Below are 26,500 nucleotides of genomic sequence, written 5' to 3' on the forward strand. Positions count from 1 at the left end.
AAATCAAGCAAACAAAATGAAACCATACCACCACTCGGAACAAATTACTATTTGTCTCTTTACTAACACCAGGTCTCCCTCCATAAGGAATGTTCTGGTATATCAAATTCACTTTAGAGTTCATGCTCCAATCAGTCACACAATCAGCGTTGTTCCTCCTAACTCCTGTTGTGAACATATCAAATCTCTACTTAATGCATCTTTATTAGTATATTAATTTTGACTTTATACACCTTCCACTTTGATCTCATGCATGTAGGGTTTATTTGTACTCACATTGCCTTGGCTTCTGTCAGTGTATATTAGGAAATTCCTGCAATAATTTTGGGTCATATTACTGTTCCGTGGTTCAGATCGTTAGTCTGACTCTTGTTACAGATCCAGTATCAAAGACAACTGGTAGGTACAGGCCTGAGGAAAGAAGCAATAGTAGGATTACATGCACAAGACACTGCATGCTGCTCTCTCTAATTTTGACTATTTCTTACAATTGATTTATGATCTTGAACTCTTTTATTGCAATTAGGTACATTTAGCAATTCTTACAACTTTAATATCTCTCTGCGAATTAATGCTCCATCTATAACTTCAGGCTTGTCCACTTATTTTACTTTCTATCTCTTGTACATAGTAAAATGATAACCATACTGACAGTTTGGTTGATGGCTCAGTGTATACAACTGATGATCAATAAACATCTGTTGTTCAGAGAATGATTTTATAAAGCCAGCAAATATAAAATTTAGCATAACATTTCTCTGGGGTGTCCAATTTAAATTTTATAATCATTTTCCATGTTACCACATTTTCTTAGACATACATGCTTCTAAGTAGGATTGTTTTCTGTATGTAAACAAAATTACTAATAAGTGAAAAAATCAGTACTTGAGTAGATATATTTTATCTATCTTAGACTAAAAATATACTACAATATGTACTGCAGGACATTTTGGGTCACTTTTCTTCCCAGTACTTCTGAAAGGCCTTTTGGTACAGTATAGATCATAGAGTCTGTTTATAGATATATTTACTTCTTTTTCATTTTATTTTTATCATAATGAAATAGTTGTACAAAGAAGTTGCCATTTAACATATCAGTTTATGAGTACAATGCATCTTGATCAATATCACCCCTCTCTTCATTTTCCCTATTCCTCTAACCCTACTGATCCCCTCCATTTCCTAGTTTCATAGGATATGCATTGTATATTATGACTGCATTCTCCAATCCTCCTTGCTCCAGATGTTTTTAGTTTAAAACTCAAGCCTAACATTTATTAGTGCATTGATTGTGGGCACATATATTAATTCTTTCTTTGTAACAGGCTTCTGAGAGTGACAATGATAATTCAAAACCTTGCTGTAGGATAAAGCAAGTTAATACTTATAAAGTTATCAGAATGATACCTGATGTTGGGTACCAGTTTTTCTTCTTGTTATTGTTAATAAAAATAAAATATAGTTCACCATTTACCACTGCCCTTACTGCTGCAATCACATGGACTGAAATGCTTTCAGTTTTTAATTGTAAAGATACTGTACAGTGGGGTTACAATTACATGAGTAAGGTAATGAGTACATTTCCTATAGAGCATTGTTAGCTCTCCTTTGTTTTTCCCATACTATCCTCCCCAACTACCCCCCCCCCAAGTTGTAAAGTTCATTTTCAACATAGTGTCTTGTACATCTCATTGTTACAATGGGTCCACCTGTTTCCTTATTTCAGCATTTCATTATTTCCCTTCCTCTTCCCAAATTAGAAAAATGTATATACAAGATGCAGGGCATCAGAATCAAATACAGTGACAACAGGAGTTATATCATGGGGAAGAACATACAAAAGAAACAAAAAATCACAGAGTACATTGAAAACAAGAGCGACAAAGACAAAACCTATTGTGTCCCTATCTTGGGGTTCATTTCATTTAGCATCATTTTATACGGTCAGATGAATATAACTTTTGACATTTTCTGCTTGTCCTAGACATACACTAGTTATTGCAGATACGGGAAACCATGGGACCTATGTTTCTTTGGGTCTGGCTTACTTCACTTAATATAATTTTTTCCAAGTCTTTCCATTTCCTAACAAATGGGGCAATGTCATTCTTTCTGATGGAGGCATAGAATTCCATTGTGTATATATACCACATGTTCTTGATCCATTCATCTACTGAGGGACATCTGGGTTGGTTCCATATCTTAGCTATGGTGAATAATACTGCAATAAACATAGTTGTGCTGGTAGCTTTAGTCTGGTCTTGTTTGTGATCATTTGGGTAAATGCCCAAAAGTAGGATTGCTGGGTCATAGGGGAGCTCTATGTGGAGTCTTTTGAGGAACCTCCATACTGCTTTCCAAAGTGGTTGAACAAGTTTACACTCCCACCAACAATGCAGTAGGGTTACTGTCTGTCCACATTCCCTCCAGCATCTGTTGTTACTAGATTTCTTGATTATAGCCATTCTAACTGGGGTGAGGTGGAATCTCAATGTTGGTTTTTTTGTTTGTTTGTTTTTTGTTGATTGTGGGGACTGAACTCTGGGCCTGGGCACTGTCTCTGAGCTCTTCAGCTCAAGGCTAGCGCTCTACCACTTGAGTCATAGGACCAGTTTTGGCTTTTTCTGCTGATGTGGTGCTGAGGAATTGAACCCGCGGCCTCATGCATGCAAGGCAAGCACTCTACCACTGAACCACCTTCCCAGCCCTCAATGTTGTTTTGATTTGCATGAAATGCTTCCATTTGAAATCTTTGCACAGTTAACACATTTTAATAGATTGCTCATTAGATTTAACAAAGGGAAGAAAAACTCTGGGCACCTTGTAACCCTTTTATCTTTGCTTTATATCTAAACTTATATTTAGATACTGCATTTAGATTTTGTGTTTCTAAGTATCAAATGAAAATGTGACTCAGGATTTGCTTAGGCAAAGCAACACAAATTATTTCTGAAGATATTTATTGTGGTTTAAAAATTTCCTGACACATGTCAACGCTGTTCCTCAGTCAGCAATAGTTTATACTATTTATGCCATTATTATGTAAATTATGTGGTTGCCCAAAGATGCTAGACATATTGGTTTGTTCTGATGGGTGGTCAGTGAGGTGAGGACTGATCCATTAATCCAAGGAAGTGCGTACATATGAGTTCTTGCCTTAATTTAAAAAAATTTAACACAACTACGAGATGATCATAGTAATTAGTTATTCCAGGATGTTCTTTTCAAGAAGATTACTGCCTGAGGTGGTAGAGTCCCAGCACGCTTGGCTGAGAACCAGTGGTTTAACCCTCAGGAATGTTCTGCATCTTGCACTACGATGCTTAGGGAAGGGATTGATGCATCTTCAAATATGCATTTTTTTTCCTGTGAACCATCAACCCAGTCTTAATTCAAATCCCAATTCAGATGAACTGTGAAAAAGGAATTAGTAGTGCTTTAATTACATATTGGTTAGTACTCTATTTTTTTTTTAAGTTTTACAAATGGGCAGTGTTTTTGGTGAGAAAATTTCTCAGGCATGGAATATAATAGACATATTTGGATGTAAAATCATTGTTTATTGAACACTCAATTGATTTCATGGTTTTTAATTTATTAAATATTTTACAGAGGTTTTTATTAACAAGGAAATACATTCAACTCACTGCATAGTTGGCATCTTGTGTATATAATTTTATTATTACTCTGTGTGTGTGTGCGTGCGTGCGTGCCAGTTCAGTACTGGGCTTGAACTCAGGGCTTGGGCACTGTTCCTGAGCTTTTGTGCTCAAGGCATGCAGTCTACCACTTCAGCTCTACTTTTGGCTCTTTAGTGGTTAATTGGAGATAGAGTCTCATAGCTTTTCCTAACTGGGCTTGCTTTGAACCACAACCCTCAGATCTCAGCCTCCTGAATAGCTAGGATTATAGGTGTGAGCTACCAGTACCCAATCTTTATTCTTTAAGACTTGGTGTATTCTCCAACGATGACAGCATGTTGTCTAATACAATTATGATCATTGTTCTACACCCCTTGCACTTAATTCTGTTCCCCAATATTCCATTATTTCTCTCCTCTCACCTCTGCCTGACATCCCTCTCTCATGCTCCAAATAGCTCCCTGGTCTGTTAATCTACATTTCCGTGAGTTAAGAAACTGCTTTTCTTATCTTCTAACATCGTCATCATCAGCATCATCATCATCATCATCATCATCATCATCATCATCATCATCATCATATCTAGTCCAGTGAAAATATTCTGCTTTAATCTGTGGACTTCACATTTGAAATGTTCCCTATAATACATAACCTGTTATATATGATAATATATTAATTGAGCAAAGGGATTTCATTGTGGTATGTCCATAAATGCATACAGTGTCATTGGATCAAATGAATCTTCCTGATTACTTTCCAAACAATTTGAACAGATTTCATTATTCTGTTTTCATGAATGCATATTAAAGCGTGTCAAGAATATTTACCTCTCCTTCATCTTCTCCTTTCCCACTGGCTTCAGTCCCTGTTCTGACACAGCCCTTGTTTTATGCTCATGTATTTGTTTTTGTTTTAAGTCTATAATCAGAATGAGGAAAGACCATGTGATATTTGTCTTTCTTAAACTGGTTTATTTTGCATAACATGGTGATCCCCAGTTCCATCCATTTCCCCAAAAGCAATGTAATTTCACTCCTCTTTGTGGCTGACTTCCATTGTTTGATGGGGGCACGGAGGCTGATTCTATACTTGGGTTTGTAAATAGTATTGCTAACATTGTGGGTATACAGGTATTATTATTGTATACAGACTTACGTTCCTTCAGATGTTTGCTCAAGAGTAGTATAGCAGGATCACATGGTAGTTTAATGTTAGTTTTATGAGGAATCTACATATTGATTTCCATAGTGGCTGTACTAATTTACATTCCCATCTACAGTGTATAGGAGTTTCTTTCCCCTGCATCCTTGCAAACATTTGTTTGATAGTAGCCATCTGATTGGGTTGACAAGGAATCTCAGTGTTGTTTCTGTTTCATTTCCTTTATGGCTGAGGATACTAAAGCTTCGTGTATTTATTGGCCATTGGTGTTTCTTCTATAGAGAAGTCTGTTCATTTGAACATTTACTCATTGGATTATTATTATTTAGTTTTGTAGAACTTTATAGATTAAATTTTATCCAAGTAATAGCTAGTGAATATTTTCCTCACTCTGTAGGCTGCCTCTTTATGCTAGTAATTGTTTCCTTTGCAGTGTAGAAACTTTAATCTCAAAGCTTCTTTCACTGCCTTCCCTTTATAATTCATTTGCCATTTGACCTTATTTCCCTTCATGACCTTATTTTCTCCTAAAGGCACTTTAAGTGAAATTTACTGAAGCACCAGTATAATAAACATTGATGACGTGGTGATTACTACTTTTCATTTGCTTTTCTTCCATCTTCTTATTTGCTGATACAGTTACTTATCATGATAAGAAAATTACACTGGTTTGAATTATTCCTCAGACAAATTTGCTAAAAGTTTCTTGAAGAAAACTCATTTGGGTAATATATGGTGACAGAAGTCATGTCTTCTATCAGAGACAGATTGTGAGCTACCGGTAGATAGTACCCATGCTCAGTTCACCTTTGAATTTCATGAGTACCTAATGCTGAATCTCATACTTTGTCAATACCCAGGAAACTGGGTGGGTAACTTAATTTGCCCCGGTGAGGCATTGTGATGGACTGCTAAACTATTGCTACTGAATCAGAAACAAACCAGGTTAAGTCTACTATATTTCTTGGTATCAAGGAAGAGTTGCCTGGCTTCTACATCATCTATATTCTTCTTATACTCTGGTCAATGATAGTTTCTGAAATTTCCATATGGCTCCCAGTCCAAGTTGTCATTAACTTAGAATTAATATCCTGGATAATAGATTTAGGAAAATGGAGAAGTATCTCTATAAAACCAGACTAATCAGGACTGTTTTTGGTAATCCAAGCACTGAAATTAGAAAATATTTTACTAACAGCTAAAGAATGAGAGTTAGGCTGAATATCCTTACCAATATTTGATTTGTCTTCAAGTGGTTACTCATTTTAAACAATGCATGCTCTAGCACAGCTAGGAATAACTTATAACTTAAGTCAAAACCACCACATGGCAAACTGTACTGCCAGCTATTGCAATGGAAAAATATTTAATCTTTTTCCATAGAAAGCATTTGTTTATATAAGACATCTTCCAATCAAGTGCGATTATTTAGACAGGTCTTGTGGAAATACAGATAGTTGTTAAATCAATGAAGTTCCTGGTTTTATGTTCCTTGTGAATTGTTGATGACAGCATCCAGAAATGCTTGAGTTAGGTTTCTTCAATTCTGAAACTGCCCAGAATACAAACTTCTTTAATTTACTAAATTGAAGGAAGAAAATGCATGTTTTCATCCCCAGTAGACTTTAATGTGAATCCTAAACTGGGTTCAGTTTAGAATTCTTAAATATTATTCCATAGACTTCATCTCTGCTTAAAATAAAATTGTTACCTGTAGCTGTATGAAGATTTCCTGCTAATGAATTAGTATTTCATGAGGTAGTTAAATGATTATGTATTGCTAATCAATAGTAATTTCTTCCAAATTTTATTTTTTTCAGAGTTCCAAAGTACCTTGATCAATGTCAGTAAGAAATGTTTACCTAATATTTCTGGAGGACCATAAAATGACTTTACTATAGTGTCTCATCAGATCTAAGTTGAAACCAGCATCCTGGCCTTAGATGGAAACAATACCAAGTACAGTCTGTATGAATGACATCCCGTATAATACAGAACACGAAAATAAAGTACAAAGGCAGAATGTTTTCACCAATTGACCAAACACAGTTTTTTTTTCACAAAATAAACAAACAAACAACATCTTTTTTGAGGAAAAGGTAATCAGCTTTTCAGAGCTTCTTATTGGGACCACTATCGTAAAGTTAGTGTTTTTTCTCAATCTGTAAGTCTTTTTAAAAAATCTGATTAAATGAAAGCAAAGACATTCTTTTTCCATATCTTAAGATCTCTCAGTAAGAACATGTCTTTATTAATATTTATATGGGGCTATGTGAAAGGGTGATGGAAATGAGAGAAAGAGAATAGAAATGAACCATGGTTTTCCAACCCCAAGTCTCCTGAGCCTGAGGTAGACGGGGGTGGGACACAGCTGAGCAGCTAATTGCAAGGGCTGGGATGGATCACTGTGTGCACAGGAAATAATGAAGGCTGGCCGTGTCCCAACAGGGAAACAGAACAGGAGAAGACTGCTTGCTGGTGCTGATGCTGCACAGAGGGGAAGAAGAAAAAAAAACAACTGTGAAGAGATAGCAAAGGACTCTTGCTCAGCAGGAAATCACAGACATGTTTTATCTTTCTTAGCATTGGTTCCTGAAACATCAGTTATCAACACTATCAGCTTTTAAGCACTTTAGGAGTTAACCATTCAGAAAATAGTAATGTATGCTTCTCAGAAAGGAGACAGAGTCTATTCAGGGACTTAGAGATGGATGTAAAAACAAATGTAGAGCATGACTTGTGTTTTAATGCATGAAGAAAATAGCACAAGAAACCTGTTTGGTGTTTTGTAAAGATGTATTTGAAAGGACTTCAAGATAACCTGAATAACTACATACGTGGATCTATTTACTTCCTACTTGGGCTAATCATTAAAAGAAAATTGAATCATGATACTATATTGTGACACTATGTTCAAGTAAATCTAGTTTTGATTATAGCATGGCAAATAAGGATACTTTAGTATAGTTGCATATGGAAATATTTCTGTAGTACAAACAGAGTACTACTCTGAAGAGTAGCAGAACTAATTTTTGATATAAAAATCTCAGAGCAACATTGATTTTGCTCTGTGGAGGATGTGATGGGAAAGACGCTGGTGAGGGGCTCCTGAATATTTGAAAATACTGTGATTCTCGGGCTGAGAGCTCCTAACATAGTTCAGATGGTGGTGACCGTTCATCCATGTGAATGGATGAATCATCTTTTTCAAGAAAAAGATGATGTCATTCATTCTTGAATTTTACCTGCATAAAAGCAACACCCTCAGAGTATTTTTTTTTTTCCATGCAGGAAGAAACTCGTTTATTAACACAGAGCAGTCCTTTTTAAAGCATGGCAGGGGAGGAAGAGGAACCAATCACTGTCAAGGTCACACCCTATCATGCACCTAAGCTTCCAAGGGCTGGTTACGCACTGAACGTAAAGTAAATTGGGCTCTGCCCACTCAACTCCCTCTCAGCGCCATCTTCGCTGTCCATGTGCTCTACAGATTCCCCCTTTGGTGGTTGTTGTTTTTGAGAAAAGAATATTGTTCCTAAGTCAATCCAAAACTGAATGTACAATATTATTTTAGTAAAAGTACTTTGTGCCAGTCATTGAAAGATCACCCTGGCTGTACAAACAGTTCAGTCAAAACTATGGAAGTAGAATTTTATTACTCTGAAAAACTACTTACCTTTCACTGGCTTTGAAATCTGAAAATGCTACCTTCTATGAGAATTTAAACAGGTTGCTGGTGTACAAATGTTGTTATTGAAATCTGTTATTAATTCTCCTTAGCAATGCAGACATTGTTTGTCTTTTCCTTGAAAATTTCCCTGGAACTAAATTTTCCCTCTTTTCCAGAGCTTGAGTTGTTGTGCAGGCAATATATTGAATTATGTAAACTATATTGAAGATGGTTCTATTAATTTCTTAAATCAACATCAGGTAATGGAAAACAAACTTGTATCTCTGATTGCTCTCCAACAATGAGATACGGAGTTAGTAATTTAAAACATGATAGTGCAAGAGATTCTTTCCTGGTTCTTACGTATCAGTGTTGTGGTACATTGTGTCTGTTTTAAATAATCCTCTTGATAGAAGAGGATAATTAATATGAACAGTCTGATGGATACGTTCAAACTTCTGCAGAGAAAAAAAAAAATAAGCAAGGAGTGACCAGTATACAAATGGATCTATTTTTTTTTAGCTAGCCCACAGAAATGCATGCTTTTTGCTAAGTTCCATTGTAAATTAAGGGCAGAACTATAAATGAAGAGTACCCTCAGGTGGAGAAAACTCAAAACATGGTGCTAATTGATTAGGATTGTAAGCTGTCATAAGTCTGTTGGGCACACAGTTACAAAGTTTAATGTTTTGTGATTGTGTTATCTGTGGGGGACAAAAAAGAGAAAGATCTGACTTTTACATTTTACTATGCCCTGGTCAGACAGGGCAAATGAAAGTCAATATTGTTAGCCAATAGTAACTCTAAAGGTTAATTTTTAAAGATTACACATCACCAAAGTAGCAAAGTGTTTTATTAAACACTTGGGTTGTATGATAGGTTTCTAGTCTTGGTTTCTCTAACACCAACATTTCTCATTCACCTCCCCCACCATAGACTTTTATCTGTGCCCATAAAGTCTTTATTCCATGGGTTTCATCCACATTACAATGAATGGATTGTCTATTCTTGCATGGTGGATCCCCTTACCACTTGTATTCCAAATCTCACTTTCTCTCATATACTTAAAAATAACACTTAAAAGATTCTCTGTTCTGGGCTAGGAAGTTGGCTCAGTGGTAGAGTGCTTGTCTCACATGCATGAGTCCCTGGGTTCGATTCTTCAGCACCATGTAAGCAGAAAAAAAGCTAGAAGTGGTGCTGTGGCTCAAGTGGTAGGGTGCTGGTCATGTGCTGAGTGACAGCGCCCAGACCCAGAGTTCAGGCCCCATGACCGACCAAAAAACAAATCTCTGTTCTTATCTACAGCCTGATTATAGGAATGGCATGAGCCATTCCCAGAACCCTAAAACATGCTACAATATCTGACATCTTAGGAAAAAGTCTTTACTAGTGACTTTACCCTAGCCATTGCTTCCTTTCTCTTTCCCACTTCCTAGCAAATTATATTGAAAAGAAAGCTGGCTCTTGGTACTTATCTTTAATTTTCTCACAAACCTGTCCTGATGTTTGAACACAACTGTATCACAGAATGACCAATGGCCTTCACCTGGTTTTCAGTCCAAAATCAATCTTATTTGACTAGTCAGCAGCATGGTATTATTGTCATTGTGTATGTGGGGATGTACAGTGTTTTGGAACACAAATCCATCTGTCTCATCTATGGTTTATTTATGGCTTCTTTTGTTGGCTCCTTGTAATGTATCTATTTATTTAAAAATTTCCATTTATATGTATCAATTATGCAAAGGGATGTCACTGTGACGTTTCATGAATGTAGATAATATACTTTATTTTTAAAGTTGTGGGGCTTGGACTCAGAACTTGGGGCTGTACCTGAGCCTCTTTGTGCTCAAGGCTGGGTTTCTACCACTTGACACATCAAGGTTTCGAGTGGCTAATTGGAGGTAAGAGTCTCACAGGGACTTTTCTGCCAGAGATAGCTTCGAACCATAATCCTCAGATTTCAACCTCCTGAGTAGCTAGGATTACAGGCATGAGCTACAAGTGTGAGCCACTGGCGCTTGGATGATATGCTTTTTGTGATTCACTTTTTACATTATTATTTCTTATTCATTTTACCTACCTTTCCTTTTTGAAATTTTAGTGGGTTTTGTGTGTGTGTGTGTGTGCGTGCATGGACTCATCCTGGGATTTAAACTCAGGGTCTGGGCTCTGTCCATGAACTTTACTGAAGGCTAGCCCTCTATCACTTGAGCACAACTTTACTTTTGGCTTTTTTGGTAGTTTTTATTGGAGACTTTCCTGCCTGGTCTGGCTTCAAACTGTGGTCTCAGATCTCAGCTTTCTAAGTAGCTAGGATTACAGGTGTGAGCTGCCAGTGCCATGTTCATTATATTAATTTTTAATACATTCAATCTTTAATGCTCAAGTGCCTAAGAGCTCAGTTTTTAGACCATATATCCAGTTATATTTTCCGAGTGACTTTATACCATTTCTGAACTCAATCTCAAATTCATGATTCTAGTCCATATGTCTACTATGAATGCTAGACTTTATACAAACATCCATATTCTACTTTTAACCTACCATCTCTACTTAAATATTACTTTTATGTTATGTTTTATCATTATCTCGTTTTGTGAGACTGTAAGCTTCATGAGGTCAGAGATTCTGTTCTGTTCATTGTTGCTTGTGGCAATTGGAACAGGCAGAGAGTAAGATTTCATTCAAAAATTTGTTGCTGCTTTGTCATATCCCATAGCCCAGCATGAAGAACTCCTGCCCACAGGATATTCATTTCTATATTTCCATGGAGGCAGGAGTTAAAGGCCATTGTTTATCCTTTAGAGAGTGGATGGATAAAATGCAATTAGTACCCATTATGAATTTTATATGACAGCCACCAGCATTAGCTAAAATGGTCACAGAGCTGAGTAAGTAGATCTTAAAAATAGGTCTAAGTATACATTCTCTCTCTCTCTCTCTCTATATATATATAGTGATCCTGCTCCTGCTTATATAAATAAAAACACATGCTTAATACTTTTGTGAATATTCATGTAATCACAATGGCATATATTATACACATTGTAATAATGACTTGTGGAGAGAAAGGGAAAGGAGAAAATTATGTGATGAAAATGCAGAGTGGAATGAGTGTCGTAAATATACAAATGGAATGAAACTCTGGTGATATTGTGCTCTGAGATGAGCAGTTTGATTATAGTACCTACCTGCAGGGGAAACACACAATGATTAAAAAACTATTGAATAAATAAAAGATGAGACATGCAATTTGTTAGTGAAGGGTAGAGTAATGGCATCATGAAAAATGATCCACCCATTATTTACTTTTTCCTTGAGTCTAGCTACTCAAAAATAAACATTTTGAGTGATGTACTAATGGTGTAACTTCATGAATCAAGTTTTGGTCAGCTGCATTATTCTTAAATGTCTGGGAATTTAGTAGGGAAAACCTACAGAAACAAGTTTCAAGAGAAAGCAGGACAGAATTAAGATTTATGTGCTTAGTGATGGGGAAAGAGAGCTTCCTGATAAACCAGGGTATAGCTACATGGTTGAAGAATGAAATTATTTATGACTGCATGACATCTAAAGTTCCTTGGTAGATAACAATGAACTATGACTAAATCGCTGTTGGATGGACTTTTTTTCCTAGAAAAATCCCATTTTATTTGCTCCTGGAAAAAAATTATTCAAAAAATGGCTCTAGTCTTCAACTATACTGGGAAGTGAGAATTGACTTGCAAAATCTACATTTATACAAATAATAACATTTACATGGTGGTGATGATCAGGCTACAGAAATCATTGAATAAATTCAAAGAGTTGCCTCAACAAAAATTCAACAACAACCCCCTCACCCCGCCGAAACATAAGAAAACACACATATAGAATCAGTTTTTGTCTTTAGTTATATCGTGGTCTGTCTGTCTGTCTGTCTGTCTGTCTCTGTCTCTGTCTCTGTCTGTCTTTGTCTCTCGCTCTTATGCAAACATACGCACATGCACACACACACACACACACACACACACACACACACACACACACTATAAGCCTAGGTTAATAGAAGAGATAAATTTGTAACCATATGTGATATTAAGCTAATATTTTATTCTATAAATACACTATCTCTTAGGGGAAGCATAAATCATGCAGAACACATTTTTTTTTTGAGTAGTAGAGATCATTTTTTGAATTTTAATGACATGATAATGCCATTGAAATTGAGAAACCAAATTCCTTATTGTGGAATTTGGTTTTCCTTGGCATCTCTTGTTTCTCCATCTTGAAACTTTTGATTTGTCATGATTTTGTTTATTTACTGGAACCTGTTGTTGGGAATTTGGGAAGAAGAAAAAGAAGGAAAGAATGGAGATGGAAAACATACTTGGAATCTTCTATGAAGATATTTTAGAGAAGATGACATCCAGTAATTCATTATTTATTAAATACTTCCTCAGTGCCTACTCTGAAGAGTACTTGATTACACATACTAGCTTATGGAAGAAAGTAAGATATTTTTAAAAGACTTTCTAGACTGAATGTGTGTGTGTATCTACGAACATAGATAATAGCTATATATATTCTATTTAAATTATTTATAATTAGTTGGAAGAAACCATCATGATACGTCTAGAGCTGGAGATAGAAATGACAGAGGCCATTGTCCCTTCTGATATCCATTCTTCATTTTTAATTTTATTGTTAGTGGTGTTGTTGTTATTTGCCAGTACTGGGGCTTGAGCTAAAGGCCTGAGTACTGTCCCTTCGCCTTTTCACCCAAGGCTAGTGTTATACAACATGAGCCATAACTCTACTTCTGGCTTCTTTGGTGATTAATTGGAGATAAAGGTCTCATGTATTTCCTGCCCTGGCTAGCTTCCAACCATGATTCTCAAATCTCAGCATCTTGAGTAGGTAGGATTACAGGCATAAGCCTGGCGCCCAGTATCTTTTCTTTTTTCTTTTTTAGTAAGAATTTTATGGGCTGTATCCCTAATCACAATGTGTCACCATTCTCTGCAGTCACTTTGGCAAAGTAAATCAAAGAAGCGTTAGCCATTCCAGGCTTTAGCTGAGCAGAGTTTTCAAATCTCCCAGCTGATTGTCTGGAAGGAATGCGTATTGTCTGCCTACCACGTGCGGGCATGCCACTCAATGACAGAACGTTGCCCTTGACTTTGAATCAGAGACCTCAAACTCTGTCACTGTTCAACCTAAGAGACAGATGAGACACAAGTCACACTCTGGCCCTCCATCAGTTTGCTTACTTACCCCTGCGATTTCATTACTTTATAAGGAAACATTCATTCTGGTGAAGCTTTGCCAAGTTTAGGTAAGATGTCTTCAGAGATGGTTGCTTTTGCAGTGCTCCATTTTAGATAATACCTATATATGTTTAATGATGTTGGTGCCGGTGTTATTATCATTTAGGTTGCTGTATTCTTTTATTTATTGATTAATTTGTTTTGAACTCTGAGAGGTCATGATTCTAGATGGCTTTGAGTATTGTATTTACCCTTTATCCTTCCAAGGTAAGAATCTGCATGTCTCATTGAATATCAACCTAGGCTGGATAGATTCCTATTTTTAAAAATAACTGCATTCTGGGCATAGATTATTATGGGACCATTTTTGGACATTTCACATTCCTCCCCAGTGGGCACCATAAAGTTATGGTCATAGTCATGAAGGCTTGCCAGGAACAGCTAATGAGTGTCTACATTCCAACACAGAGGTCTTGTTCTTAGCATTATTTGGCTTGATCATTCTGTTTCCATCACTGGGTGTCATAAACTGTCCTGAAGCTAGTCCAAGCACACAATGTCCTCCATGGGCCCTAGGTGGAAGACAATGGGGAGAGAAACAATTATTATTAGTTTACTTACTTAATATGCCTGTGGGCATTGAGTTAGATTTCTTTTTGTTGATTTGTTTGTTTTTGCCAGCAGGGCTTGAAATCAGGGCATTACACTCTCACCTTTGTGACCCATAGCTGGTGCTGTACCATTTGAGTCATGCTTCTAGCCTAGCACTTTGCTGGTTAATTGGAGATGGAGTCCCACAGAGCTTTCTGCCAGAGCTGACTTTGAACCTTGATCCTATAGTTTTCATCTCTTAAGTAGCTAGGATTAGAAGCATGGTCCCCTTTTGCCCAGAATCTTTCAGAGTATATTTTTTGCCAGTCCTGGGGCTTGAAATCAGGGCCTGGGCACTGTCCCTGAGCTTCTTTCGCTCAAGACTAGTACTCTACCGCTTGAGCCACAGCCCACTTCTGGCTTTTTCTGTTTATGTGGTACTGAGCAATCAAACCAGGGCTTTGTGCATGCTAGGCAAGCCCTCTGCCACTAAGCCACATTCCCAGCCCTTTGAGAGTATTTGTAATGAGTAATGTTATTACACACACAAATCCCTCACAGTTGTCTAAATATTTGTGTAAATGTCCAGCTGTCCAAAGGCATTATGATATTCCAAAAACCAACCCTTGAGTGTATAGGAGAGGACCAGTGGAGAAGTAGAGGGAGAAGGGAGAGCTCATTGAATGGTAAAGAAGATCGAAAGATAATAAATATATTTATGTCTATCTTATCTATTCACATACATATATATGTATACACAATACATATATGAATATAACCAAATGAAACACATCATGTGCTCTTTGAAAAGTGGGAGGGAGAGGATGAGAATGCCATGGAGGGGGTGAATACCCTGTATGTATGCATGGCAATATCATATCGAAACCCCTCATATGACAGATGTATGTTAATTCAAGAATAAAATAATAAACCAAGCCTTTGAACTTCTTAGTAGTGTTGAAGATTGCACTTGGGCTTTGTGAATACTGTACTCTCCCACTGGATACGTCTCCAGTGGTTCTTACCCCACCTAACATCATGTCCTTTAGCTCATTACTGCATAAATATTAGGAATGGCCTGCTTCATGTGAGTTATGTTCCTCCCAGATCCAGGAAAAGATATTTTTAGGTTTATTGATAGAGAATATTTACTGATATGAATATAACAGAATTCTATATTTTGTTGCTTTAACAAATAAAAGTTATAGTCAGCAGGGTTAGAGCAGGCCTTCCTTAGAGGCCGTGATCTCTTCTAACACACTTAGGAATTGTACGAATCTTCAATGTCAATGAAGAGAAGACTACACACAGAAAGTTTGGCTGCTCAAGAGACTCCACTCAGAGCTCTAGCCACAGCAGAAGTGCTGAGATGCTCAGTACTGTGTGTGCTCTGGTGCCAACAGAACTAAGCCAGGATGGGTTTCTCACCAACACCAAGTCTTGCTAAACTAATTAGTGACTATTCCCTAGCTCTTGATTTCCACAGAGTGCGTATCCCCCATGAAGTGAATCATAGACCATGTTACCCATTGACTCTGTTTGTCATTATGTAATCTTACATATTTCTATCTAATGGCATTTAGGAGACCAGGCCTACAAATTATTTCTTGTTTCAGAGTGTATCTCTGGTCTTAGCAGTGATTCACTCATCAGTGTTTTGTTTGTTTTTTCTCTCTACAGTGAATGAGTCACTTGAGGTCTGTTATTAGTTACTTTCATCTTTTAATTGTACCTGAATCAAGTGGCCGGTACAGCCTTTTTATAGTCTTTATAACCTCCTAGAACAGTGTAACCCAGAACTGAATGTATCCTTTAATAGTCAAAAGAATATTACCTTTGTGCTAATGCTTTAGCACGAAGAAGAAATGGCTGAGGGTGGGGAAATTATTCCTCTCTGGAGAAATGTGCTTAGGGATTCTGTTAAAAGAACTGCCCTTGACTTTCTGTTCTATTCTCTCATACCATCCAATGTCTGTATCCTGGCAACCTATTCATTTTCTAAGAGCTCTTGTCTCCTTTGGGTTACTTAACTGGTTTCTATGTAGGATTCTTTGGTATTTGTGTTAACCATTAAATTAGCCTTACACTCCCATCTCTTCTTGTCTGCTTATTCACTGGGTTATTTAACAATAATTCCAAATATGATTTTTCTAATTCTAAAGGAATCCCTATCTCATTCTTAAGAAATATTTCCTATTCCTATTCCTTGGTTGGTTTATTGTATCATACCTGGCTATTTCAAGAGTTTCTTACATAATCTACACTCTCTTCTAGTTTTTTTTCTTACTATATGCAAAGTATTAATATGGCAAAGACAGCAAGAATGAAAAATAAAACAAAATATTAAACTCATTTTAAAAATTAATTGTTCTTCTTAGGGTAGATTGTGGTGTTTTTGAGGACAAAATTTGGGGCCATTTATTTCCTTAACATTTAAATAATAAATATTCTTTATCTTCATATTTCTGTATTTGACATCTGGTTAATACACATTAAACTAGTTCTCAGATTAATTTAGCAGAGGTTCTTACTAGTATTAATATAAAGATTTGGAGAATCTTACGGAAACAAGATATTTTCTTAGAAAAACAAGTGCCTATGTTCTTCTATTTCCCTTCCCCCAATGACATATAGTATTTTAGTCATTACTACTGAACATCTATACCTGGGGGCTCCTGTACTCTCTGGGGTCCACCTGTGGGTTCCAGGTCGAAAATTACTGCCTAATGGATTTTGTACATAATATTTTAGTGGAAATGTCAAATAATGAAGTCAGGAAAGAATCAGGAACAATATGGAGATAAAGAAGGCAAAGAGAAGGAATGGTAGGGTCAAAAAAGAACAAAAAGGGCTAAGAGATGAATGGTACGGTAAAAGAACAAAAGGTGCTACGAGATGAAAGGAATAGAAAGCATTACAAGTGGCCAGGAAACATTAATTAATGTCAAGGACCCAAAAGATTCAGGATTTAGGCTGTGATTTAGACATAGCTTTATGCTGAGAAGAGCCCTGTGCATTGTACAAGGTAATGGCACGCTTCATCTATTGACAGAGTCTACCTGGACTGACTTAAGCCCAGATAGAACAATTCCTTGGGGATGCCATAGGTGATCAGTTTTAAATTTTGGATTATTAGACCCTAGGCCTCTCAGTGAGGAAGTACTAGGAACTATGGAGAAAAACATCAAGACTGTAAGGATAACTCAACTTTGATGAGATGTTGGCATTGGGAGAGGAAAATAGAGTTACCTATTTTCAAGAAGATTAAGTGATACTTGCATTCCATCATTTCAGGTTTAATTGGAGTTAGGATGATGTTGCAGATGTAATAGCTATGGGCACAGATTTTTTAATCTTTATATTAATTATAGTACTTGTTAATACTTGTTGGGAATTCTATAAGCTAGAGTTGAATTAAATGCCTCACATGGAATTAGTCCATTGAATTTTCATCACAATCCCAGACATAACAATGATTTTTCTCATTGTATGAATGGAAAAACCAGGGATTAAAAGTCACAGAACCAGGAAGTTGCAAACTGGAACTTGTAACTCATTTGTGTTACAACAGATCCAGCCATCTTAACTGCAGCATCAAACTAGAACAGACCTGAGACCCAGTCAATGTCTCAGAGATTTCTAGTGGTAGATGGGAGACGTATACCTGGCCCAAGTACCTATCAGCCAAGGGGAGATGTTAATGATATATTTGATTTCTTCTTTTCAAAGTTTGAACAGCTGTGAAGTGTTTAGAGAACTGAATCCAGTATCAGTAGATATAAATAACTCTAACTTGATCCCCTTTGATTTTATTTTTGGATGTCAGAGCTTTGTTCTTTCTTTATTTCAGCTAAGCCTCCACTGCATGTTCCCTGAGCAGCAGAATGATCCATTTCAGGAGCATATTTTATGTGATGCTGACACCAGCTGCTCTGTTGAGACCTTCAGGCTCTTGCCAGAGTGCAATTGGCACCCAGGAGCAGGCAGGCTCCAAAGAGCACCAAAAAGCCAATGTGTTTCACAATAAGTCTTTATCTCAGCATGAAAAAAAGCAATAAATTGTGTTGATTCGGAGCAGCTATTCTCTAAATACACACACATACACACACACACACACACACACATACACACACACACACACACATGATAAGGCATCATTTATTGCCAGGAAGGAAGCAACTGGGCTGCTCTTTTCACTCTCTATAGATTGTTTTTTTTATGTTCATTATTTAAAGATATATAATTGTATATTTTTTTTGAGTATATAATTGAAAATATTCCATCAACACACATTCATTTTAAGACATTTCTGAACAGTTACTAGAAGTCAGGCAATACTCTAGAAATACCAGCAGTAGCAAAGAGAGAATTTCCTACTCTTGTGGAGTTTACATTGTATATATAAATACCCTTAAAAGAAGACTGGGAGGAGAAAGGAAAGTAGCTCCATCATTTACCTCTTTTTAAGACTCCTCAAATCCTCCTGTGTTAGAAAATTAAACTTTTATATGAACTGATAGTGTAAAAATATGTGACAATAACTTCTGTGGATTCAGACCTTATTGATTATTTCTAAAGAAAGTCTTGATTTTTATATGGCTTTAAAATTATTTTCCTGTTTAAAAGTTTTTTTTAACACAAACTCTTAATTATGTTTATATTGAACATATGTAATATATTTTATGAGATGTAAGGTAGTCTAATTCTTCTTAATTACCAAGGAAAAAGTATTATTTCTTCTTTTTTGTATGTTTTTTATTGTAAAAATGCTGTACAGAGGGGTTACAGTTACATGAGCAAGGTAATGAGTACATTTCCTGTTGAGAGCATTGTTGCCTCCTCCTTTGTTTTCTCCCTACCATCCCATCCCTCCCACCTCCACAACTACCCCCACCCCCTGCCGAAGTTGTAAAGTTTGTCTTTAACATAATGTTTTGTATGTCTCATTGTTACAGTGGGTCAACCTGTATTCTTATTTAAGCATTTTGTTTTTCCCTTTCCCTCCCCAAATTAGAGAAGTGTATATACAAGATACAGGGCACTGACATCAAATACAGTGAATTTTTAGTGGATATTTTCACAGCTTACTATGAGAGCTTAACAACCATAAATTAGATCTCTGAAGATGCTTGCACTGCACTAAAGGTGTAATGTCTTGAAAGAAGTTGTGGAAATTCTCTTTTGAGAATATTCTAAAGAACAGTTCATCTCTTGTCTTTTTTATATCACAATGTTTTAAAGAAAATACAGCACATTTCCCTCATCCTGAAGTCATCAAAGTATGATATTTCTACTGGTTTATGTTATCCTTATTTTATGCTAGATAATTATGTTTCCAAACTAGTCGCATAATATGATCCATTGATTTCTTTCACTCTTAGTTGAACATAATGCAGAAGCCTTGTATCTGAGAAACTTTGTAATTGAGAAGAATTAGATTTTACTATGTCTATTAAGGTGCCTTATTCTTTGTTCAATATAGTTCTGATTAGGAGTTTATGTTTAAAACTTTAAAAACAGGAAAATTATTTAATCTCCTTATGTTATTACTGTATTTATTAATATATACAGGAAAAACCATACCAATGTTCAGGAAATTCTTAAGTAGTGTCATATTTCTTTGCATATTTTGTCTGATAAATCAGTAGGCCTTCCCTAAATTTATCCAGATGGATTATTTCTGTGTTGCTCCAGAGTGCTGACTAGTGTCCAATTCCTACCCAATAAAGTAATAATTGCTCTCACAAAGGCTTAATCTCACTTATCAGAAAATATTGGCATTTTCTAGCACACTTGTTAGATACAGAAAAATTTCCAATTAAAATGTTTCCACCTTTCAGATAATTCACTATGATTGAAGAGATCTGAGATGGATTAAAGAATTATTTGGAGCGAGAAGATTTCATTTGGCTTTTTAAATGCACTTGAGGTTGTTTGGAAACAGATATTTTGAGCTAATTGATTATACATAACTCAGTTAAAAACTAAAAAGCAGCAGTGAGTTCTGTCTGAGTCCCAGTTATTACACGAGCACAAGGGTTTTGCTTTCATTTTATCTTTGGCTCCAATTCCTTGTCAAAATGACAAAAAAAATGATGGAGTAATGGAAAATATTGTAATGTACCTGCATCTATTATTTGACCATTATTAACAATAATACAAATACTTTCTGGGAGAAAAGGAGTGATAAAAAGGGGAAAACTGACAAAAAGGGGAATACTGACAATTCTTTCCCCCCTCCTCCTTCCAATTGTAGGGCTTGAACTCAGGGCCTGGGTACTATTCTTTAGTTTTTTTGCTCAAGGCTAGCACTTTACCACTTTGAGCCACAGCTCAGGTGGTTAATCAGTGATAAGAGTCTCACACATGCTGGCTTTAAACCACAATTCTTAGATCTCAGTCTCCTTAGTAGCTAACGATTACAGACATGAGCCACCAGTGCTCAAACTGGCATTTCTTATGTGAGTGAAACAAAGGAAACTATACAAAAAGAAATTGACAGAAAGAAGATTATATGCATGTTAATGGCAGAAAAGGTGCAGCTATTTCTGTAAGAGTGACAAACTGAGAGAGTAGCTGGAATATTTATTTAAAAGGTACAATAAAATATTCTTAGCTTCAGATCTATTCCCTGTATAGCTGTCATTCAGAATCAATTAAACACTACCAGAAGTAATTAAGAGATTTTACCAATATTCTCAGATACAGAGTGGCATATCTGTTCATATTCCCTTTTGTCACTTACAGAATAATACTAGAATTATAAAATATGAGTTTGATGTGAATCACACACTTTGACTTACATGTTGGTTTTGTATTTTACAGTTCAGTGCCTTACTTATAACGTTTTCAGAGGCAAAGTGACACACAGCTCTCACAAATTTATACTATTTTTTCCCTAAACCTATTTTCAATGAAAATAAAATGTAGATTGCAGGCTACCATCAAAATGTGATGACCTTCACATTGACATCATAGTGCCAGCTATCTTCTTTGGAAATTAATTTCTGTGCTGCTTCTCCAGTCACCTTAGGTTCACTATGGTTATTGCTCTTGGAAACACCAAAGCTTATTCCCATCCTATGGCTCATACCCTAAATACATTTTATATTGTGTTTCCTCAGATAATCAGGACAAAGAGCACCAGGCGGTCAAGATGGATGGTAATGTCAGACAGAGTTCACTTGAGAAACCAAGTCCTCCTAATTGGACTTAAACCAGGGACATTTCTTATCTAATAACAAGGGAACAATGGCACAGGTCCATCTTGATTCATTTGTGACCCATCTGCGATCCTGCTCTTCTGCTCTTCCTTGCTGTATGCTGATAATGAGTAACTTAGCAGTGCAACCACTTTCAGAGTTTCCTGTGTTCAGCTGTGGTTACTGCAGTACCATTTCCCAGGGCCAGCTGTAAAACTGCTGCTTAATCAGCCCTGAGGGTGGATTCCGTGGGGATCCTGCCTCCAAGGCCTCTTCAGCCTGCCCTTGGCCCCAGCGCTGTAGTCCTGGCTCTGGTTCTGAAGGGTTCTTTGTGCCGAATAAGATAATCCCATCGGGCTCTTTGATCTGATACCATTTGGTCAGCTGGGAAAGTGAGCTCCCTCTTTTCACTCCTCTGCCAGTCCAGGTTGGCTGTGGGCCGTCTGATGTGGTTTCCTCTTATGCTGTGGGGTTCTAGCTCTCCCCACTAGCTCCTGGCAGTGCCCTGGCCTCCATTCTGGCATCCTCACTCATGTCTTCTGTCCGCACTGGCTCCACAGCCAGTGCTGGCTTTGGTTTTTCTGTAAGGCTGATGAGTGTTCCTCCTCACTTTTGGTGAACACGGAATTCTCTAGCAAGCTTGAGGTATAATCACATTTCAACTGCCCTCCCTTCCACACTATGAGATGCCAGTTAAGCAGATGGGACTGCAGGAATAGGTTCTGGGACAGAAAGCTGAAGCCCATGTTTACTCCTCTCTGAGCCACAGTTAGCAGCAAGAAAATGACACACTCCCTGAGGTTTGGAGTCTCACTTGAAGTTTGGAGGGGGTGAGGAGGTTTGTTTTAGAGTCAGTATGAGCTTTCATCTTTCAGTTGGAAGGAATTGCTTGGAATTGCTTATGATAGAGTTGCTGAAAGCCCCCCATAAACAAGTGCAAGTTAAATACTCTTGCTACAAGGGTACTAAAACATAAAGAAATATGTAGCAAAACAAAATCCTTTCCCCAGTACCTTCCTAAACATAAAATCTCTTGTTTCTCACTTCAGTAGCAGATCTTATTTTGCAAATTTATTTGTCAGAGACTAAATACAATCTAGAGTCCTCTAACTCTTTGTGTTACATGTCCAGGATTTGAACTCAAAGTCTTAAACGTTTGCTTGGCTGGCACGCTACCATTTGAACCATGCTTCCAGCTCAGGATTTTGCTAGGTATTGGAGATAGTCTCACAGACTTTTATGCACCAGCTGTCTTCAAACTTTGTTCCTTTAGATCTCAGCCTCCTGGGTAGCTAGGATTATAGATAGAGTTTCCACATATGATAGAAACCTACACTAACTAGAGGAAGTGAGAAATAGATACTTGGCACATTTTAAGACTTAACTATGATGTCATCAAAAGATCTTTTCTGAATTCTCTTCTACATACCTGTAGTCTATCTCAAACAGTTCCTTTTTTATATAGATTAGGAGACAGACACAGAGGAGGCTAAGATCTGCTTCCACATCTAATTAATTAGAAGAAGACTCTTTTAGGCCCTCTTTAAGTATTCTTTTTATTATACATTGGTTCCATGGATTAAAATGACACTAACCATTTGAGCCCTTCCATGATATCTAATGCTTCCCTTTCTACATAGTATATAGGTAGAGAATTTATGTGTCGAAAATTCCATGTGAATTGCAATAGGTCTCTTAAGAATTTCAACATTTTTATTCTCTCTCCAAACCCAATAAAGTAGGCCACAGAATCAACAATTCACTGTAATTTAATAGCTTTTCCTTTTGTTCTGCCTTGAGAGCAGGCCCAGCTCTACACTCAAGCATGTGCTGAACTTTCTCATGTCAGTTTTCAGACAAAAAAAGTAAAGAGGAAACTGATGTGCTGAGCCTTTTCGGAAGTGTGCCTTTAGTAAAGAACCATGACAGATATTCTGCCCTCCTTCCCACTTCTGCAACTTGTATATGCTTCCATCCAGGATTCCAAGTTCTTGCTCTCATTATGGAAGGAAACAGGTTGGTTTTTGTTTTATTCTTTGATCTTTTTTTAGTTTGAAAAGTAAAAAAAAAATGTACAAATCAAGAGATCAATATAATTTTGAGATGGGAGCATATATTGTGTCTAGATTTTTTTTCCTTGTTTATTCTCAAGAGCAATAACCTCCTCAGGATGCTGAAAAAGTTCCTCAGAAAGCAAATAGCTAAAGGTATGTGTAATTCATGTACCCATAAATGTCATATCATTTAAATTTAATAGCACTGTGACTGAATAGTGAAGCAAAGAGACTTTATATTATCTGGCTGTGTAAGTCCAAACTCCTGTTATCACTAAATCTGATGTTGAGTTTTCCTTTTGAAGGCATTGTTGTATTAAACTGTTTGGCCAAGAATTGTTTTTGTCTTTCTTATGAATAAATTATAACAAATTAAAATGTTTCATGCATTAATAGGGAAGTGAGGCTTCAGAAGATTCTTTCTTTATTAGTGTTCATACAGGAAATCAAATGAGGTCATAAAGACAAGTCTTATTATCAGAATGTTCTGAATGATTTTGAACATAAACCAAGAAAGAATGTTTGATATGGTAACATCAAAGCTCCAACTAATAGGACTCACAGTACTGGCTAGAAGATGAGGTATTAGTTGTTCTTCTCACAAAAGGGAGGATTTGAATATTGCTTAATAGATTGTATAAATGTTGCCTTTTATGCTTTGAATCTGCTCTTGCATCTGTATTTTATGAAAAACTCATGTTTTGAGCTTAGCAGTTGGATTCCTTTGAATTAGGTTTGCTGAGAAGAGTCTTCGCAAAGTATATGATGGGCTTAGACAGTAGATTAGCCTCAAGATACTTTCTTTTTTCTATGTGCTGGTCTTGAGGCTTGAACTCAGGGCCTGGGCACTGTCCCTGAGGTTTTTTATTGCTCAAGGCTAGTGATCTACCACTGCAGCCACAGCTCTACTTTGGGGCTTGGAGGCAGTTAATGGAATTAAGAGTCTCATGGACTTTCCTGCCCAGGCAGGCTTTGAAATGTGATCCTCAGATTTTAGCCACCTGAGTAGCTAGGATTACAGGTATGAGCCACCAGCACCACTTTGTCTCAAAATTTTTAGAACGACAATTGGATCCAAAGACTCTTAGTACATAGAACTAGTTTTTAGTAACTAACAGCCATCCTGAATTCTCTCAGGTGAGAGAGTAGAATCCTTCCAAGAAAAGAAAGAAGCCTCTTGTCCTCCTGATAGACTCACCCACATTCCTCAGTTGCAGAGAAAATAGCCTATCAAATTTGCTTATTTTCCGAATGAAATGCTTTGGGTACGCTGAATTCCAACATTCTTACTGCAGAAACAAGTTTCTTGACAGGGTCATGAAACATCACATAAGTTTCCTGTAACAATTCCATGAGATGAGGTCTTTGCTTCAGGAGAGAAACCCTTCCAAAGAAGAAAAAAGACCTGCAAGTCTTTTAATCTTATGCTTTTGACAATCTAATGTGGGAGAGTGGTCAACATGGCCTTAGGATCCTAATAGCAACTGCTTTTAAAAGCAGATGTCAAAATTTCCTAGTTTCCTCCTACTTTCTAACTAGGGTGGTAGTTGTAAGGTCCACTTGGATGGCAAGCAGATGCCACCCTCCTCGCAGCAAAGTCTCCGCCTAGTACCTGTGTTACCTAGGCAACTGGCACACCTGAGAGAGGTCACATCTGCATCCGCTGAGGTCACATCTGGATTCGATGTGGCCATACCTTTCCCTGCCCCTACCCTATATAAGGCCAAATTCAGGACCAGACACTCTCTTTCCCAGGTCTTTTCCCAGCCATGTGGAGTGCCAGCATGGCCTGGTGCCAGCTAGAATGATGAATAAACCTACCTCTTGCCTGAATACCACATGCGTGGTGTGGTTCTTACTCGGCCACCACTCTCTTTAAAACCTAACAGTAGTACTTAATTGTTCTAATGCACCAGTTCTGTGAATATATTCTTGTAAGAATCATGAAGCTTTTGGGGGAGCTGTGTGTTCACAAAATATGAGAATTACCTGGTTGGGTAGGATGAGTGAGGGAAGAAAATATAAAGGGAAAGAACAGAACAGTTATACTTAAAGATCCAACTAAAAAAGAAATAGACTAGGAACTAACCCCAGATGCCTCTCAGTAGATGAATGGATCAAGAAAATGTGGTATGTATATACAACGGAATTCTGTGCCTCCAGCAGAAAGAATGACATTGCCCCATTTGTAATGAAATGGAAAGACTTGGAAAAAATTATATCAGGTAAAGTAAGCCAGACCCAAAGAAACATAAGTTCCATGGTTTCCCTTATTTGCAATAACTAGTATATGTCTAGGATAATCTTACCAGACAGGAAGAAAAGGTCAAAAGCTATGTTCATATGACCACATAAGATGATGCTAAGCGAAATGAATACCAAGATAGGGACACAAGAGGTTTTTTTTTTCTTTGTTACTGTTGTTTTTAGTGTATTATGTGATTTTTTTTGTTTCTTTCGTATATTCTTCCTCCATGGTATAACTCTGTTGTCAGTGTATTTGATTCCAGTGCCCTACATCTTGTATATACATTTTTCTAATTTGGGAAGGGGAAGGGAAATAACACTGCCAAAACAAGGATACAATTGACCCATTGTAACAATGAGATGTACAAGACACTATGTTGAAAACGAACTTTGTAACTTGGTGGGGGGAGGGAGTAGTTAGGAAGGTGGGGAAGGAAGGAATAGTAGGGGGAAAACAAAGGAGGAGGTAACAATGCTCAATAGGAAACGTACTCATTACCTTACTCATGTAACTGTAACCCTTCTGTACAGTATCTTTACAATAAAAATATTAAAAAATAGACTAGGAAAAAACCCCACAATGCAACAGAATCGGCTTCTTTTTGGTAGACTGATTATTCTTTTCTGTGTCAAAGAAGTAAGAAGAGATCCTCCCTCCCTTTCTCCTTCTCCTTCCTGC

Source organism: Dipodomys spectabilis, unplaced genomic scaffold (genome assembly GCF_019054845.1).
Source record: "Dipodomys spectabilis isolate Male_0828 unplaced genomic scaffold, ASM1905484v1 ptg000297l, whole genome shotgun sequence".
In the NCBI taxonomy this organism is placed as follows: Eukaryota; Metazoa; Chordata; class Mammalia; order Rodentia; family Heteromyidae; genus Dipodomys; species Dipodomys spectabilis.